Below are 18,711 nucleotides of genomic sequence, written 5' to 3'. Positions count from 1 at the left end.
AAAGCTGTATGGTTCTTATAAACTTTGTATTAAATAAACAACACAGGGATGAAGCTAGGTAACAATTTGGGTCATCAATGCCCGTTTTTATGAGTCAGAAATAATGGTCTTTAAGATTAAAAATATCTTAAAATTTAAATATTTTTTAAAATTATTTATTTATATTTTTTGGCTGCATTGGGTCTTTGTTGCTGCCCATGGACTTTCTCTAGTTGTGAGAAAGGGGGCTACTCTTCGTTGTGGTGTGTGGCTTCTCATTGCAGTGGCTTCTCTTGTGGTGGAGCACAGGCTCTAGGCACGAGGGCTTCAGTAGTTGTGGCACATGGGCTCAGTAGTTGTGGTTCATGGGCTCTAGAGCACAGGCTCAGTAGTTGTGGAGCACGGGCTTAGTTGCTCCGTGGCATGTGGGGTCTTCCCGGACCAGCGCTCGAACTCATGTTCCCCGCAATGGCAGGCGGATTCTTAACCACTGCGCCACCAGGGAAGCGCCGAAATTTAAGTATTTTTTTAAAAATTTGAGACAGCCCCTAACCTTGTCACCTAGTAACGAAGCTTTGTTATTCTTTCTCATCCAAAGTCCAGCTGCAACTAGAACACACACTAAGTGCTTCACTCTTTTTATTTTCCTCTAAAAGAGTGAGGGCAGGGAGTATTAGTTACTACTGAACTGACTAGTCCATTATATGTATCATTTTCTTTGATGTGTCTTATTTTAAACAAATTGCCTATATTTCAACTCAAAAATACAAAACATAAATCATAAAGAAAAAAGTCATCCTTTTCAGAAAGTCTTAATCATTGCTTTATTTGAGTATCCTGCCTTCCTGGTACATCACAAATGCAATGAATTTGCTTAAAAATTGATTATTCAATATTTTTAAAATATCTATGGTATAAGGTGGGTTAAGTGTATTTTAAAGGACTAAGATTTCTCTACATTTCAATGATACAGAAGGACAGCAGAGTGGGCTCCTGAGTGCCCACTATTTGATGAGTTAGAAACATGACTTTCTCCATTTACTAACAGTGTGGAAGTGGACAGGTTAATTTAACCCTTAAATTGTCTTATCTGTAAAATGGGACCAAAAATAATATCTACTTCATAACGTTGTCGGGAGGATTAAATGAGGTAGTAATGTAAACTGCTCAGAACAATGCCTGGCAGATAGTAAGTGCTCATTCGTATCAGTTACTCTTATGACATCTGTTATTATTGCTTCTAGTCCCACCAGAATATGAAGTATGAGAAATTTCTCTAGGGGACAGAAACTCAAAGTAGTCTAACTATGAAAAGTAAAGGTTTTTTTAAATCCCCAAAATAATATCACTTTCTTCTGGCATATGCAGAGAGTAGAGTTATTTGAGAGTATTGCTAGGATCTCAGATGGTTTGTATAAATGAATATTAATCTTGTCATGAATGTGATTTATTTTCCTTTTGCTTCAAATACTCTCTTATCCCAGCGTTTAATTTTTCACTCTAGCTCATACATTTTGAGACAACATGAATACTAATATTTCATGTTATTTTTAAATTTAAAGTTATAACAGGCTAACTGAAAAAATTCAAGTTATGACAGAATGTGTACTTAATCTCAATGCCATTTTGAGATAAAGGCTTAGGATTTCATTTATTTAAATCAGTGTACTATCATCTGTGAGCGTGGTTTTATATACATAAAAAGGCAGGAATGTATGTACGGGTTTATGTTTAACCATGATCTTGAAAATTCAAGGAAGTCCTATAAATCAAGCATAAATAAGTGTACAAGTAACAAAGAGTTTATTTGTTTTATAGAGACTGTAATACATAGTTTAAACAATTACCAAAAAATTACCAATATTTAATTAAGAGATTATGATCCATTGAAATAGACAGATCTTAGGTCTGGTGGTTACATCATATGTCACTAGGTCATATACATTGTATTTCAGGCTTATGGGGGCTTTAAATCAGCACATGCTACACAATTACATGTGTTTTATGATTTTTCACCCTTCAGTACACATTCTACCTCTTACTGCTTCCACATTTTCCCATATATTTTATATACGAACTATCTATATATTTTCACATATGTTTATATCTTCACAACTGACGGATAAATATGTTTGCTCTCTTTAAAAAAATTTCAAGGTGTTCTAGATGTTAATATGTCATAAATATTCTCTGTACATCCTTGTCTTTCTATTTTCCTTTTTGATCTTTTTTTTTAACATCTTCTCTTCCCTTCCCACCTTCTCTTCCATGCCTGGGGATGATAATTGGGATGATGTTAGATCAAAAGCCCAGCAGAGGGCTTTTTAAAATGATAAATATTTATTGAACTGAAATGACCTGCTGCATGACGTTGCACTAAACCAGTTCCTCTTAGTCCAAGTGGTACTTCTAGATCTTTCCAGATCTCAGCAGTTCTACTTAAAACAGAAGAACACTGGACCAGTTGATTAATCACTTCAAAGTCTCAGCACAATGTCCCAGGGCCCAGGCAAGTTGGATGCTGAGGAGGAAGACATGCTATGGAGGCTTTAGAGGTGATGCCCTATAGCCAGTGAAGCAGAAAGGCAGAGGAACTGGGAACAGATGTGGGCTGTGAAGAAAAGAGCAAAGGAGAGGGCCCAAATGGTTATGAATTGGGAGAAACTGGGCAAATAAGTTAGTATATTGACGGCTGTGGAAGTCGAGCTTCTTAGTGATTGAGAAGGAATTCGTCGGTATGGAAAGGTAAATAGCTGAAAAGAATCCCAAGTTACTGAATTGAAATTGGAGGTATTTCAAAGATTACTATGAACTCATGGATTTTATTTATACATACACACATAGAAATAAAAATATGTGTGTATATATGTGTATATAGAACCGATGTTTGTTATCATGGCAGCTATGTTCTGTAGAATTGCTGTGAACATGGAATTAGCAAATATGGAACCATTGCTCCAAGGGAAAATACAGTTAGGGTCCTGCAAGCCTCGTGTTTTCATCCACTGATCAATACATAACTTTGTTTTAAATGTGCTTCTGTTTAAAGACACCTTATTTAATATTTACTGTTGATTCATGGCCAGCAGCATTATAACTCATGCCTGAAGCTTATTCTAACACACATATTTACTCTGTAAGACATATCACAGACCTTCTAGTACTTAGGAACACTACACAGCACTTCAGCGCTACCCTTGGGGGCTGTTTTAAATAGCAAAATCACCAACAGAGGTAAAAGGCAAAAAAGCACATGGTGTTAAATAAAACACACACACACACACACACACACACACACACACACTTGTTTAGAATATGAAAGTTGAAATAGGAATACAGAGCTTTGTCTTGTTTGACCTCAGCTGGGAATGTGTGTGTAGGGTGACTCAAATTTTTTACCATTCTGTGCATTCCATGAATGTAGATAAAGCACCCAGGTATTGATTTGGGGGTTACAAATAAGTTTTAAGGAGTAGGCAAATTTTTAAGAATGAAACCCATGACTAACGAGGATCAACTGTAGAGCTATATGTTTATATACTTGTACTTATTTCTTAGCTCTGTGTATTGGGAAGCTTAGAAGAACTGAACTTATCCGGTGCCAAGATTAATTCCATCCTCTGTTGAAATGAACAAGAGAGATTTTCTGAAATCACTGATTTCAGGACTTAAATAAGAAAAGTACAAGATGAGCCTGGAATATTGGATTGGATTGAAGAATCAGGGGTAGGAGATACTGCAGGAATAATGGAATACATGAAAAGAACACAAGAGTCAGCTTGAAGGGGCTCCCACTGGCTAAATTTAGGACAATTTTAGCACCAAATAAATAATGAGAATATCAGACTACAACCTGCTGAATAAAGTAGGAATCCATTAAACTAAATATATATGTATGTGTAAGTGTGTGTGTATGAGAAAAGCTCTCGTTTAGAAACGTTTCAGGAAAACCAGCTAACACAAGAAGAAAAAAAGGCTGGCAGCTACATAGTTACTATTTGACAACCATCAGAGTGGTAGCTGATAAATATAGGAGTCATCAGTGGATTCTAAGGATGGTGAGAGGATGTTTGATGAAGAACAGGATATTAGCATAATACAACAATATTTTCATGCAATAGTAATCATGCCTCCATAAAAATGAAATAGTGGTGTAGGATTTTTAAAAATTACTCAAAAACATTTTTCAATTAACAGAAAGTAATTTTTACATTTTATCTTTGGGGATGACAGTGGTTATTTTATTCTGTTTCCTTATATCAATATTCTTTTACTAAAGGTTTTTATTTTATTCAATCCTTCAATATACTGTCATCTCCCAACTGGATTGTAACTACCTGGAGGACAAAAACATACCAAATTCTCCTTAGGCATCGTTCTCAATGACAGTCACAGCTAAGTCCACGACATGCTGCTGTTCCACCCCTGTCGTTATGGTCACCAAGGTCTGTTTCACAATAGAGACCCATTGATCTGACAAGCCAGAGACGCTACTGTCATATTGCGATGGGCAGTCCCATATTTTTAGACACTGTTTCTTATGCCACCCCAGTCCTATGGTTCCCATGGGCTGTTTCATTTTAACATGTGACCCTATTACCTGGACACTACTCATTGCCCAGAGCTGAGCCGCAGACCCAGCTAAGATGATCACGTAGTTTTCTTAATCTTTGAGAACTGAAACAAGGGCCCCTCCTCGGTGGCAAATGCTGTGAGGTATGAGATCTGAGGGTCATTGGATATATGTTGCTTAACACATGGAAGAAACACCCAGAGGGATGGATTACTGAACAATAGCAAAGGCATAGGTGGATGAAAGACAAAGAGACTGAGGCTATGGTGTCTGAAATTCTTGTCTAATTAATAAGGAGGCCTAGCTGCACCCCTACCCTTCCCACAACCTGGTTACTTCACTCCTCTGTTTACCTTGTAAGTTAACACATTTCCTCTTCCTAAGCCAGCTGAGCCTCTGTGACTTGCAAAAAAAAAAAGAAAAATCTGGTTAAAAAATTATCTTCCTCCTCCTCATCATATTTGTCAAAATGAGCAAGAGTATCAAATATGCTTGAGGTAATAAAATATGCACGAAGGGTGTATATAGAGATAGTACCTATGCATTGTAATATTTTATAAATATTATATAAAAATATAAAATAGTTCCTTTTCATGGACAAATAAGACAACAATTTAGAGAGATATCAGAAAAAAGGAGCCAAAAGTTAATGATCTGCAAAATTATTTTTTCCCATCAGAGTCTGAAAAATGCTGAGACTACACGAACCTGTTTTTCACAGCTTTTATTTGGCAAAAGGTAGAAATGTAAAAGATGCTTTAATGAACTCCTTCTTCAATGTATATGTCACAGAGAGATTTGTGATGTGTTATTTTGCTGTTTCAGCAGTTTGCATTACTTTCCTCAATGTATAAATGTTGAGGAATACAAAAGTTTACACAAAACCATCTTTAATTTCCCAATTTTAAAGTACCAGCCGCTGTTAATTATTATATTGAAATGTCTATATTAGTGTAACAGGTTGTAAATGAAATAAGCAGAAAAAATAAACACAGGAACAATAAAGCAGAAATAACCCTAAGATGCAAATAGTAGAAGCCAAGTAAGGTAAAGCATGTTGCCCAAATCTGCATAGTGGGCTCACCACTTGCAAGTTCAGCAGATTACCAGATTTTTCTGTTTTACATCGTCATTTGTAAAATGAGGACAGGGATAGGAGTAATCTCGTACGGTCTTTTTGTTTGTTTGTTTTGTTTTGCTTTAAAATAACAAGAACTCATGCTCATTTATTTACTTATTTCACTGTTGGGTCTTCATTGCTGTGCATGTGTAGACTTGAGTAGTTGTGGTCATGGGCTTAGTTGCTCCTCAGCATGTGGGATTTTTCCAGATCAGGGACCGAACCTATGTCCCCTGCACTGGCAGGCGGATTCCTAACCACTTCACCACCAAGCAAGTCCCTCATACTGTTACTGTGAGTATTAAATAAATTAATATGTGTAAAACTCTTAGAATAGTGCCTGTCATGTGTTATATTTTCATATTAGTATGTCCCATATTAGGTCATTTTTATTTATTATGCTATCATGTTTAAAAATTGATTATTAAAAATGAAGAGGGGAGTGGGGCAGAATTGAGTGTGAGGCCAACAAGAGAGCTACTTTTGGTGATGGAAATGTTCTGTATCTTGGCTATTACCAATGTCATTATCCTATTTTGCAAGATGTTACCATTATGGAAACTGATAAAAGGTACATGGGATCCCTCTGTATTATGTCTTGTATTACAACTGCATGTGAATCTATAATTGTATCAAAATTAAAAGTTTCATTTAAAAACCCCTACAGATGTAAAGACATATTACATTCTAGTGGAATAATATGAATCAGAAAATATTTAGCATGTTAGAACAAGATAAGTATTGATAATAACAACATAAAAAATATAGAGACATGAGTTCAAAGGTACTAAAAGTAGGGTGTAATATTAAGTGAAGGAAAATATCAGAGAAGGTGACATCTAAGTGATGAATTCAAGAAAGTAAAGGAGGGAGTTCTGGAGTTTTTTGTGTGAATAGCATTCCAGCAAGAGGAAACAGCATGTGTAAAGACCCTAAAAAGGCCAGTGTGACTGGGAAAATATGACAGAGGGACTGACTCATGGGATTTAAGTTCATGGAGGAAGCTGGGACTAGATCACATAGTGTTTTCTATAATACCATACAGACTCTGACTTTTTCTCTTTGTGGAATGTGGCGGTTAAGAGGAGGGAGGTGAGAAATTCAAACAGGATGATTAGAATTCAGAACTGATTTTGTCCTGAGCCAACTGCCAGTTCCCAGACTAAGATCCAGTGGATGTGTTGTGAGGCCTCGTTCTTCCCATTAGATTCCTTTTCTGCTTGTTTCCATATGCGTCCTTATAAAATCCATCATACAAACTCCCCACACTGGTGGGTTTCCAGCAGATCTCTCTGTGAGCACAAGGGCTTTGAACAAACAACCTACTACCATAAATAGGATACAAGGGAGACTAAGACGTTCCAGACAGAATTTTTTTCCAGCCGTGTTTTGGTAGAGAAGAAAATAAAAGTAGAAAGAAGTGATAGAGCAAAATATGGATGTGACCTAAGAGATGTCAACCATGTTCTATGATGGAAAAAATAGGAAAAACGATGAATTCTAACAGGGTAAAATAGGCAATTCTTCATGGAGGAGGTATTCAAACTGAATCTTGATATATATGTAGGATTTCACCAGGCACAGATGAGCTAAAAGCATATTAAATGCAGGAGTTTTGCAGAGATGAAGGGTTGGAAACATGACTTGCAAGAGTAAATTTGGCTAATATTAATTTTGTCATACATTTTTGTCAGTTTTGACATTTCACTATCAGATTTGTGTGTGGATGTTCAATGTAAATTAGGTAGAAATAGTGACAGTTACAGGAAATATTACTTTGGTGAGTTGCTAAGTTTGAAGAGAAATCTTAAAATCTTTGCTTAATAATAAGTGTTTTTGTAATGTAGATATTTTCCAACCTGATTTTCCAAAATATTTACCTTGGAGAACAAAATTATAATTCATAGAAATATTTTATGAGTGCAGGAATTTGATGAAACAAGACCTTGCATATTAGAGCAGAAATATTGCTCTGTTTATGCAATGAATACAATATGCCTTGTTACAACAATGTAATTAATTTTCATATAATAGCTTTAGGAAGTAATTCTAAAAGGCAGTGTACAGAGGAGCACAGGAAGATATCATTAATCTTCTTTATGGAATAAATTCCAAAATATACCAAAAATACACTAACCCAAAAGGGATTATGAGCTTTAAAAATACAAAGTGATGTCTAAATTCATTCTTTTATAAAATCCTTCTCTCCTGATGCCATAGAAATATGCTAATGTAGTATAAAAATATAAGCAGTAATTTTCCTTTTAAATTTATTAAGACTAGATACCTGTATGTGTATAACTGAATCACTTTGCTGTACACCTGAAACTAACACAACATTGTTAATCAACTATGCCACAATATAAAAAAAAAGCAATAAATAAATTAATTTACGAATGACAACTAAATCTGATGACTTAAGGTTAAGTCCAGGAGAGAGAATGGGATTAGCCCTTGTAAAGTGTGCTGAGGCATGCTGGGGAGAAATTCTCCATCAGAAATGAGAGATCACATTTCTGCACATCTTATGAGCGAGGAAGAGAGTTGTTCCATTCCCCATTATAAGAATGTTTGTATAGCAAATAATCTTGGAAGAAAGAAATAACACCTTGCTTCAGAGCAAAGGGCAGGTTTGTTTACACCCTTAGAGCTATAGTGTCTCCCTCTGGAGCAAAGGGCAAGTATACTTACTGCCCAATATAATAAAGGTAATAACTCCTTTTGGAGGAAAGGTCAAGTCTTTTGTGCTGTCCATTAAAAAATTATTTGGGGTCACGATTTCTCTCCTGTGACATAACCCATTGCGTATGCAGGTGTTAACTGGTCCTCTCCATGCTGCCTTGTGAGAATTGGGCTTGGCAAACTTGTACAAGAAAACTCTAATACTCTGGCTACTGCTATTGCTGTGAGTAATACAGTCCTTTGTTTCTAAACCAGAAGTTGTATTTTTTCTGCCAGCATCCGTTTAACTGTGGCAGGTTGACTTGTTAGTTTGCAAGTAGATTAAAAATCTCAGTCACTTTAGAGTTCTTGACAAAATGATGATTTCTATTTTGCATTGAGGGTATTATTATTATTGCATTATCTTGATTTTTCACAACAGTTTTTCAGCACATTAGCAATTCTCAAATTGCAGAAATATGCCTTCAAATTACTGTCATCCAGGGTATTAGACATAGTGTCCAGAGCTACATTGCTCCAGACTTGGGAATACTGAAGACCAGTAAAATTGAATATGTACAATTTTCTTAATCTAAGGAAAACCTACTGTTTGCTTTTTCCTTGACCAGTATGCCTTTTATGATGTTGTAGAAATTGAGTGTTTTATTCTGGAACCAATTCTACTAGTAGGAATTGACAAGTCTGTGAAGAAACCAATGACCTGGTAAGCAGAGGTTAGCATAGTATTTACTAGGTTGTTAAAGGCACTACAAAAAAAGAGAAGCAGAGTTCTTGCTAAGAATCTGCTCACAAGTAGCATATGTTTAGAATTTGTTAAGCTTTTCTTCAATTAAAAAATCAGTCTTAATAGAGTACATTAGTTTCTGTCTTATCTACATTAACCATGAAAATATTTCACAGAGATAAACACATTAGAAATTTTTTGTTCCTATATACTTTTAAATTGACATATAGTTGATTTACAATATTGTGTTAGTTTCAGGTGTACAGCAAAGAGATTCAGATATATATATATACAAACACATATACACATACACACACATATACACATACACACACATATACACATACACACACACACGCATATATATATGTTCTTTTTCAGATTCAACCATTATAGGTTATTACAAGATATCGAATAGAGTTTTTAAAATTGAGGTACTTACGGTTTTTCCAGGTTTGGATTTTAAACAGAGGCATCTAATGTAAATCTTCACTGTAAAATTACAATAAAGAAAATGTTTTTAAAGATTAAACTCAGAAGGAGGGGGATAACAGAAGAGCAGACAGCACTAGTAAAATTCTGGAAAGAGGAGTGCAGGCTGATGTATTAATGTACGTTATTTAATAGACCCACGAAAGCTAAATCCTAAGCTAGAAATCAGGAAAAAACGAAAACCAAACCAAATTAACCAGAGAATTCTCAGAGTCTTAGGAAATAGTTTCAGAATCATCCAAAACTGGAGGACCCAACGTAGGGTCTAAAATAAATGTAAATGTTTCAAAAATGATTGACAGGAGTCCGCTCGCTAGGTGCCCTCACCCAACACAACCACGCGACTGCTCTTCCCCTGCCTGGGCTGGGGCACCAGGCGGAGTAAGGAGCGTGTCTCTGTTCCGAATTCTGTGGCTTCTGGTCCTCTGCCTCCAGTGACCTCCCAGAAAGCCAACACATCTTTATCCTTCCAGGCATTAATATCCACGGAAAAGTGAGAGGAACTTTCACACCAATGAAACTAAAAAGAGAGTTTCGTTAAAAAAAAAAAAAAAGAAGAAGAAAATAAGTTTTTGGAAACGCATTTCGCCAACTCGAATGAAAACCCAAAAAGCAAAAGGACAAATAAATGGAAAGAGGTGTTAATAGATAAAGTTTTAGGATATATTTCAGAAAATGGAGCAAAAGTAGAGATTTAAAATAATTGTGGAGAAAGTTTAAGAAAATATAGGGCTTATCTACAGAACCAACATCTGAATAAGAACATTTTCTGAAAGAGAAAAAAATAAATGGAGTGGAAAGCATCAACACCTTGGAGGATAGTCAATTTAGGCTGTAAATGATGTTTCAAGAAAGTCATATTGGGAGCTGTCCTAACCAGATGCCCCCGGTCCTTGCGTCATCTTTAAGCTGGGAACATTAGTCTTGACAATGTGGGAATAAAGTTTGTGTCCTTCCATTCCACAAAGCCTGGATCATCTGAAAATATTCCCTTAATCCAAGAGAACTGTTCTATTTCGACCTCCTCCTAAGATTTGGTGTGCACCATGGTAAACTTAGAAGCAAAGCATACAGAGTAGCCCGTTGCCCGCCCTGCCTGAACTTATTAGGGCTGAATGTGCAGCGTTTTGCTGGCACTATAGCCCTGATAAATGTTTCCACTGTGATGTGGCAAACGTTTCACAAGACTCCTCTATGACATTGACCATTAACTTTTCCAGAAGGGGCTTTTATAAAGTCTCAGGGAAGCTCAAGTCAGACTGTGATCCAAACATTCTATTTGGCTTATTCTCTCCTAGGTGTGGTAATCTGTCCTTTCGTTACAAAGCTAAATTTGGGGTTGCTACTCAGCTTTTCACGACAAAACAACCTATTTTGCAGGTATAACTACATTGGACACAAATTATAAAGAAAAGCAAAGGAATGATTAATGTTAGGTTGCTAGTTGCCTTTGGCAGTGGGAGAGGGACGTGATTAGGAAAGGTACAAGTGCTTCTAAGGCACTAGTTACATTCTACTTCTTAACCTGGTTAGCAGGTGCATGTATAAATCAATTAAAAAGTGCTTATAGGGAGAGATAACTTGGGAGATTGGGATTGACATATACACACTACTACATATAAAATAGATAACTAGTAAGGACCTACTGTATAGCACAGGGAACGCTATTCAATACTCTGTAATGACCTATATGGGAAAAGAATCTAAAAAGAAGGGGATATATGTATATGTATAACTGATTCACTTTGTTGTTCAGCAGAAACTAACACAACATTGTAAATCAACTATATTCCAATAAAAATTAATTAAAAAATAAAAATAAAACTCTCTTACTGAGAAAAAAGTGCTTATAAATTCATATACTTGTCTGTATGTATGAATTATTCCAGTACAAAACAATTTAAAAAACGACTCATTTTCTATTTCCATTAAAGTCAAGAAGGTAAATTAGGCTAGTAAAATATGTCATTTTCTTTTAGATTCTATAATTATATTAAATAAAGTCTGTGAAAAAGATAATTATAAGTATGTATTGGCTGTTACACTTACTAAAAAAATCCATTGGAGATAAAAATTAATCTATTTAAGATTTGTGTTTTCCTCCATTATTTTTGTCATGTATGTGAATTTGCATGATATTTTTTTCAGGCACTAAGTAAGTATACATGAAGAACAGTAGAGGATGGTGAATATCTAAGGAGAGAGTATTAAGTATAACCAGGTCCAATAGAATTTAATAGCTATATTTTTTCTAAGTAATATGCCTACTTATTTTTTTTAAAAATGTTTGCATCATATATTTTAGAACATTTTCTGCACTAAAAGGGTGAATTTTTTTCCAATTACCTTTCACAGTTCTTTGTGTGCAGCCAACTATTGCTATAGACTCATACTGTCACAGTTTGGTAAGTAGATATAAACTTAATTATTCTGACCTCTGCATAAGCACATAATCATCTAATTAGGAAGAGTAACAGTTCATTAAGCAATGCAAAACCCCATGTCTTTCTGCTTTATTAAAAGCCTGTTTTATTATACAAAAAGTTGATTCAAATGCCAACCTGTTTTAAAATGGTTAGAAATACTATTGTCATTTTTAATTTTCATCGAGAAAGAATGGATTTATCTGTGATCATTTAACAAATTAAAATCATGAGATATTTGTCAAAAGTGTCTTTACTAATAGAATTTATTATCTTGCAGGAGATATTTGATCATAGAAAATACGCTTTTTTTCTATAGTGTTATTTTGCTGAGGTTGGGGGAAAAGGAAATAGCCAAGTATTAGGCCTTGAGGGGAGGAAAAAAATCTATTTTATATGCTAAGAGTAATTCAAACCAGGAAGAACTTGGAGTAGTCTCCCAGAAGAAATGGTTATTTCTTTATGCCATCTGCAAAGAAATATAAGGTCAGGCAAAATGTTATTTAACTGATGATGTAAATAGGGAAAGAAAGAATTGAATGGCTAGGGCCAGTGTAAGAGGGACTGTATCAGTATGGGTTTGATGAGGTGAATAAACCACCCTAGATAATATAAGCAGGAAATTAGAGGCCAGCATTATCATTGAGAGGAATAAAGGAGAAATTACCGGGAAAACTTCTGCTGGTTTTAGGCATGTAAGAGAGAAGGGAGGAGCAGGAGAGAAATGTCCGTCATCTCAGCTGCAGGTCAAAGGATAATTCCTGGAAGCTACTGGCAAATCTTCAGCTTACCGCAGACCAGGTACATGACTATAAGGGCTTCTCTGTCTGCCTTCCAAAATCCATGTTACTTGCACAGATGGGGTCTAAATGGGACACTGTGGACAAGAGATAGTAAATATTTAAGAGGTAAGTACACAATGATAAGCTATGATTTGACACAAAGATAAATAGTGCCTAGATTAAGACTAATAACCCATCAGTTATCAAAAATAGCAAATTCCTACCTTGGGTATTGGAAGCATGCATAATAAACTATTATAATTTCTAAATGCAGAACTTAGTTCGTTTGAAATCTTGAGTAATATTTTATTTCAGTCATAAAAGGCATATTGAGAAATGCAAAATATGATTAATTAAAATATATCTCCAGATGTCCAAGTGCTTTTTTACCTTAACTATAGACACTAATAACTGTAACCAAGACAAGAATTCAGTCCGTGACGTATATGATTTCCCTTTATAACAGACACAGAAATAAGATTCTAGTTGATGAATTTACTAATTATTATAGATGGTCAAAGGTCTCATATATTTACTGACTTCATATTTTAAAGACTGGGTGACAGCCATGTCATACAATATGATCAAAGACCCTCGTGGAAACTATTTTTGTCATTTAGAAGGTGGCCTCTTTGTTTAACTAAATCCAGACAACCATGAAAGTTGTTTACTTACTATTTTACTCAAACTTTATTACCTTCTTCCTTTGACCAAGTCGATTAAAGGCTTCTTGCCCTAATCCCTCCAATCCCCTTTGCCCTTTTCTATCTCTCCTATTGTTCATATTACTCCTTTGACATCTTATATGATTTATTTTCAGACCGAAAAAATAAAAAAATAAAAAATAAATCTCCTGGGAATCTGCTTCATCCACAAGATAGGGATAAGATGGCATGAGCCCCAACTCCACTCCCTGTGGAAGGACAAAAATGCCCAAAGGTCCCAAGAACTTACCTTCTCACAGTCCTTTCTGCCCACAGATTCCAGCTAAGTGTGATTGCTCCACTGTAGCACCTCAGATCTATTAAAATGTTATTTTTAAAAAATGAAGAGAAAGAATAAAAGCAAAGGGAAATCAAGAAACAGATATTTTTTGAAACTGAAGTATAGTTGACTTACAATATTATATTAGTTTCAGGTGTAAAAGACAGTGATTTGATATTTTTATAGATTACACTCCATACAAAGTTATTGTAAAATATTAACTATATTCCCTGTGCTGTACCTTACATCTCTGTAACTTAGTTTTTACCTAGTAGTTTGTACTTCTAAATCCCCCTCACCCGTTTTTGCCTCTCCCCCACAGAATTTTTGAAAAAAAAAACCTGTTGTGGGAGGGAGGGGCAATATAAGGATGAGGGACAGGGAGGTAGAAAATATCGGGTATAAGACAGGCTACAGGGCTTCCTAGGTGGCGCAGTGGTTAGGAATCTGCCTGCCAATGCAGGGGACACGGGTTCGAGTCCTGCTCCAGGAAGATCCCACATGCCGTGGAGCAGCTAAACCTGTGCACCACAACTACTGAGCCTGTGCTCTAGAGCCTGGGAGCCACCACTATTGAGCCCATGTGCTGCAACTACTGAAGCCTGCACGCCTAGAGCCTGTGCTCCGCAGTAAAAGAAGCCACCACAATGAGAAGCCTGCGCACTGCAACGAAGAGTACCCGCTGCTTGCCACAACTAGAGAAAGCCCACGCACCAATGAAGACCCAACACAGCCAATAAATAATAAATAATTAAAAAAAAAAAAGACAGGCTACAAGAATGTGTGGCATAACATGGAGAATGTGGCCAATACTTTGTAGTAACTATAAATGGAGTGTAACATTTAAAATGTTATTAAAATTTTTTGAAAACTAAAAATAAACTCTTAAGCATCTTTCTCCTCTACTCACCCTTCTCCTTGCTCTATATTTATTTCACATTTTTATTGAAATAATTCCTTATGTTTACTATGACTGCTCATTTTTTACTTCATAGTCAACAGAATCCTTCTATTAAACTTATTTACTTGGAAAAAAAAATCATCAGTTCTCAGGAAAAAGGAATAGAGGCAGCCACAGTCAAAAATATGGTCAGAACTTCACATTTCTTCAGCAAAGCTCAAGTTCAGAGGCTGGCACTGATAATATTATTATTAGTCCTCTACTATTAGTTGTAGTAGTAGTTGAAGTAACATTTATCTCTACTTTAGCGAAAAACAATAACTCTTTCTAGCTCAGCCTTTCACTTTGTCTACTAGTGACTCTGAATCTTTCACTTTGTCTACTAGTGTTTGCTCTGAGTCCTGTTGAATAATCAACTAGTTCCCTACCATTGAGGGAAAGTTGATATCTGTGTTAGTTTCTGTCTCTTGATCACTGGAAGTCCTTCAGAGACACAGAAATGAAAGTGACGGCCTTCAGAGGTCCTGTGCATGGTCTCACTACTGCAGATTCATGCCAGATAACCCTGAATGAAATATGCAAAGTGCATGATGGGCCACAGAGAATAATAGTAAATGTTGCCTTCAATAGTTGGCAAATTCCTACTTTTCCTATAACGGGTTTTGGCAAATTTTAACAATGACGTGAGAAAGCCTTGGAAAGTGAGGCCAGTGGCCTTATTAACTGCTCCCAAAGCTTTTAAAGGGAGATAGAGCACGAGTGTGTTTACTAATTCTTAAATCACCCACAAGAGAGAGACTTTTCACATAAAGTTATCATATGAGATGCTTCACTTAGACTAAAATGTTTTACATGAGCGTTTCAAAGTTCTGCAGAAGTTGTTCCCTTAGCCTACTCCCTTTGAACATAAATTTTTCCAGATCTTGTAGTTGACCATACTTTTGCATTTAATAGTTTTATCCTTCAGCACCTGTCAACTGAGAATTTTATTAATATTTATGATTATATAAAGAAATTGATATCATCTTGAACAGATCTTCCCAAATATAGAAATGCTAACATTTAAGTTCCTAATTGAGATTTGTAGAAGTTCTCATTAAAATGTAACCAGACAGAGAGGTGTTTCATATTTCAGAATCAACTTTTTAGACTAATGAAGTCCATATTCTGAGATCTGTGTTTGTATCCCTTAATAAAACATATTATTAAAAGTTAACTCTTGTCTCTTGCATCGGGGTCTAATTCCTCCTTGCCATGGCACTGGTGATAAAACTCAGGAGCCCAGGGGAATATTCATAGTGTAGATTCTGTCCTGTGTGCTATCTGTTGTTCTAGTCAGTGTTGATCATGGTCTGATTCTTTCTTCAGGGTCTAGAGTAGAGATCCTCAGAATGTCCAAACAATGGAAATGCAATGGAAGCAAGTCCATCGTAGTAAAATGGCTAAAAAGAAAAAATAAGAACATCTTAGAAGCCAGAGTGAATGAACATGTAATATTTATGTTAGTACTTCTAGCAATAAAATCGCTCTGATGTTGTTTGCCTGATCTTGTTTCAATTGCTAGGTAAAACTTCCTAGGATATGGTATCCTATAACGGCAGTTATTTTCTTTCTCCTTTTGAAAGACTTCATGCCATTTTCTCTGGTCTCACACCGTGTCTACGTGTCTCACACCATTATATCTTTATTGTCACTCCTGCAGGGTTTATAGCACGTGTTCAGTCTGTTGCTAGATAGTCTGGTTGTTGCAACATTGCTGTTCTTATCAGAAGAAGATGATTCTCAGTGACTTTATATCGGGTCCTGAAAACAGCCCAGAACTTCCCTCCACACATTAGCAATGGAGAGCAACCGTATCCTCTTTCATGAGGCCAAATGAAACAATTTCTATTTCTCTGAAGTTACTTTAAAACAATTTTATTTTGTTGGTCTATGAAACCCCTCTTCTACATCTGACTGTATTGAATAAGATGCTGTCTGTATCTTTCTCATCCCTCTTGAGACCATCACAATCTTCTTTTTCCATAATCACAAGCTGAGAAATATGGCAATGGTAGTATTTGGGGAAGTATAAGAAGGTAAAAAAGATAGCTTTTTCTGCCTGCTTCAAATACAGTAGAAACTCTCCTTCAGGTAAGGTCACCTCATGCGAAGTAGCAGAGGGAACCCAAAAAGCAGCATCCGTCACGTGGAGTGACTGTCTGTTGGGTGTTCACTCTTCTAGACTCTGCATGGGCGCTCAACTTCCACTTGTAGAAGGGCTAATAAAGGTGGTCGACTCTGCCTGAACATTCCCCGTGGCACCTCAATTCCCAGGAAAAGTCAGAGTTGCCTTTAGCAGAGATCCCTGTGTCTACAACTTGGAAAGGTGGACCTTGAATTCCCCATGTTATCTGATGTAAAAGAAGATGTTCGAGTGACATCAGACTCCCTTTGGGAAATTATCTGTGTTTCCTGACTATTGTGAGAGGAGAAATGTCATCTGACTTCCCTAGGAAGGAACGATGGTGAATAGCAAATTGTCTGTACCATTAGACTCTGAGCTCTAGGGCACTACATCCCAAATGTCTGTGGACAATCCTTGTGCCCAGTTGCCAGCAGGGAGGATCTCCGAGATGGGGGCTCTAGGCCTGGCCTGACCACTGTTTGAGCATGACTGCATCCCATAATACAAGCTCCATCTTGCCCCATTGCCTAGGAAGTCATTCGATTGTTTTTTGTTCTGTAAAAATTATTTCTTTAATATTTTAATGGAGACATAATTGACATAATAAACTGCACATATGTAAAGTGTAAAATGTAATATTTTGACAATATATACATCTGTGAAATCATCCCCACAATCAAAATAACGAGCACATCCATCAGCACAGAAACATTCCTTGTGACACTGTCTAATCCATCCCTCACGCACTCCCCTGCTTCTCCGGTCTCCACTTACTGTGTGGAACACATAGATACAGTTATAATTGTTTTCATGTCCTTGTCTGCTGCTCCCAATGTCTGTGTTAATTCTAGACCAATTGATGGATTTATTGCCTCATTATGAATCATAATTTTCTGCTTCATTCCATGCCTGATAATTTATTTATGATTATTTTATTGGGTATCAGACATAGTGGGTTGTACCTTGTCAGGTGATAGGTTGTTTTTGTACTTCTGTAAATATTCTTGAGTTTGGGTCTGGAATGCAGCAGTTGTAATCAGCTAAGATGGTGTTTGTTCCAGGCCTAATTGTTCTCTACAACTGAGGTAAGATATACTCCTCTGTGTACTCTAACCAATAACCCATAAATTATTAGTTTCTTCAGTTTGTCTGGGGGGTTCTTTCCTTACATGTGTGCACTAAGCTGTACTCATCTGGATACTTGAGATGGGAACCACTGTGAACCTCCAGGTTCTGGCAGCTCCCTCTTCTCAAACACTGTGTCCTGTGAAGTCTAGCTTCTCTCATCCACCCCGGACTCTCCCCTCCATCTCGACTCAGAGAATCCATCAGGTTCCGATTGAGCTGTCCCCCCTGATGTGGGCACACTCTCCAGCCACTAAGCTGGGACAATCTTGGGCTCACCTGGCTTGCTTCCTCTTTCCTAGGACTCACTGCCCCTCCTTCTTTGATGTCCAGTGTCTTATACATCATCGTTTCATATACGTTGTTTGTTTTGTGCTTGTTTCAGGTTGGAGGGTAAATCTAGTCCCTGTTCCTCCATCTGGGATAGAAATGAATGTGTCTCATCAAAATTTTATCTCTTTAAGTATTCTTAAATAAATAACACATTGTTCTCTCTTCTCTCATACTTTTCATTTTGTGGGCTGTTATGTTTTATGTCTTTTTACTGTGATTTTGGGGATTTTTAATGGGTGAGAGAAAATAGAAGTCTCCATTTAATCTTCCGTGTTGGATGGTAAGTCTACGTTCTCCTTTAGGGAGATAACTTGAACTAAGAAAAACAGCTCACTCTCTCTCTCTCTCTTTTTTTTTATAATAGAGGATAGTTTTGAATTTGTATCTTTTTTTTAAGCTTTTTATTGGAATATAATTGCTTTACAT

The sequence above is a fragment of the Hippopotamus amphibius genome, chromosome 14, assembly GCF_030028045.1.
Source record: "Hippopotamus amphibius kiboko isolate mHipAmp2 chromosome 14, mHipAmp2.hap2, whole genome shotgun sequence".
Classification (NCBI taxonomy): Eukaryota; Metazoa; Chordata; class Mammalia; order Artiodactyla; family Hippopotamidae; genus Hippopotamus; species Hippopotamus amphibius.
This window is presented reverse-complemented; position numbering follows the sequence as displayed.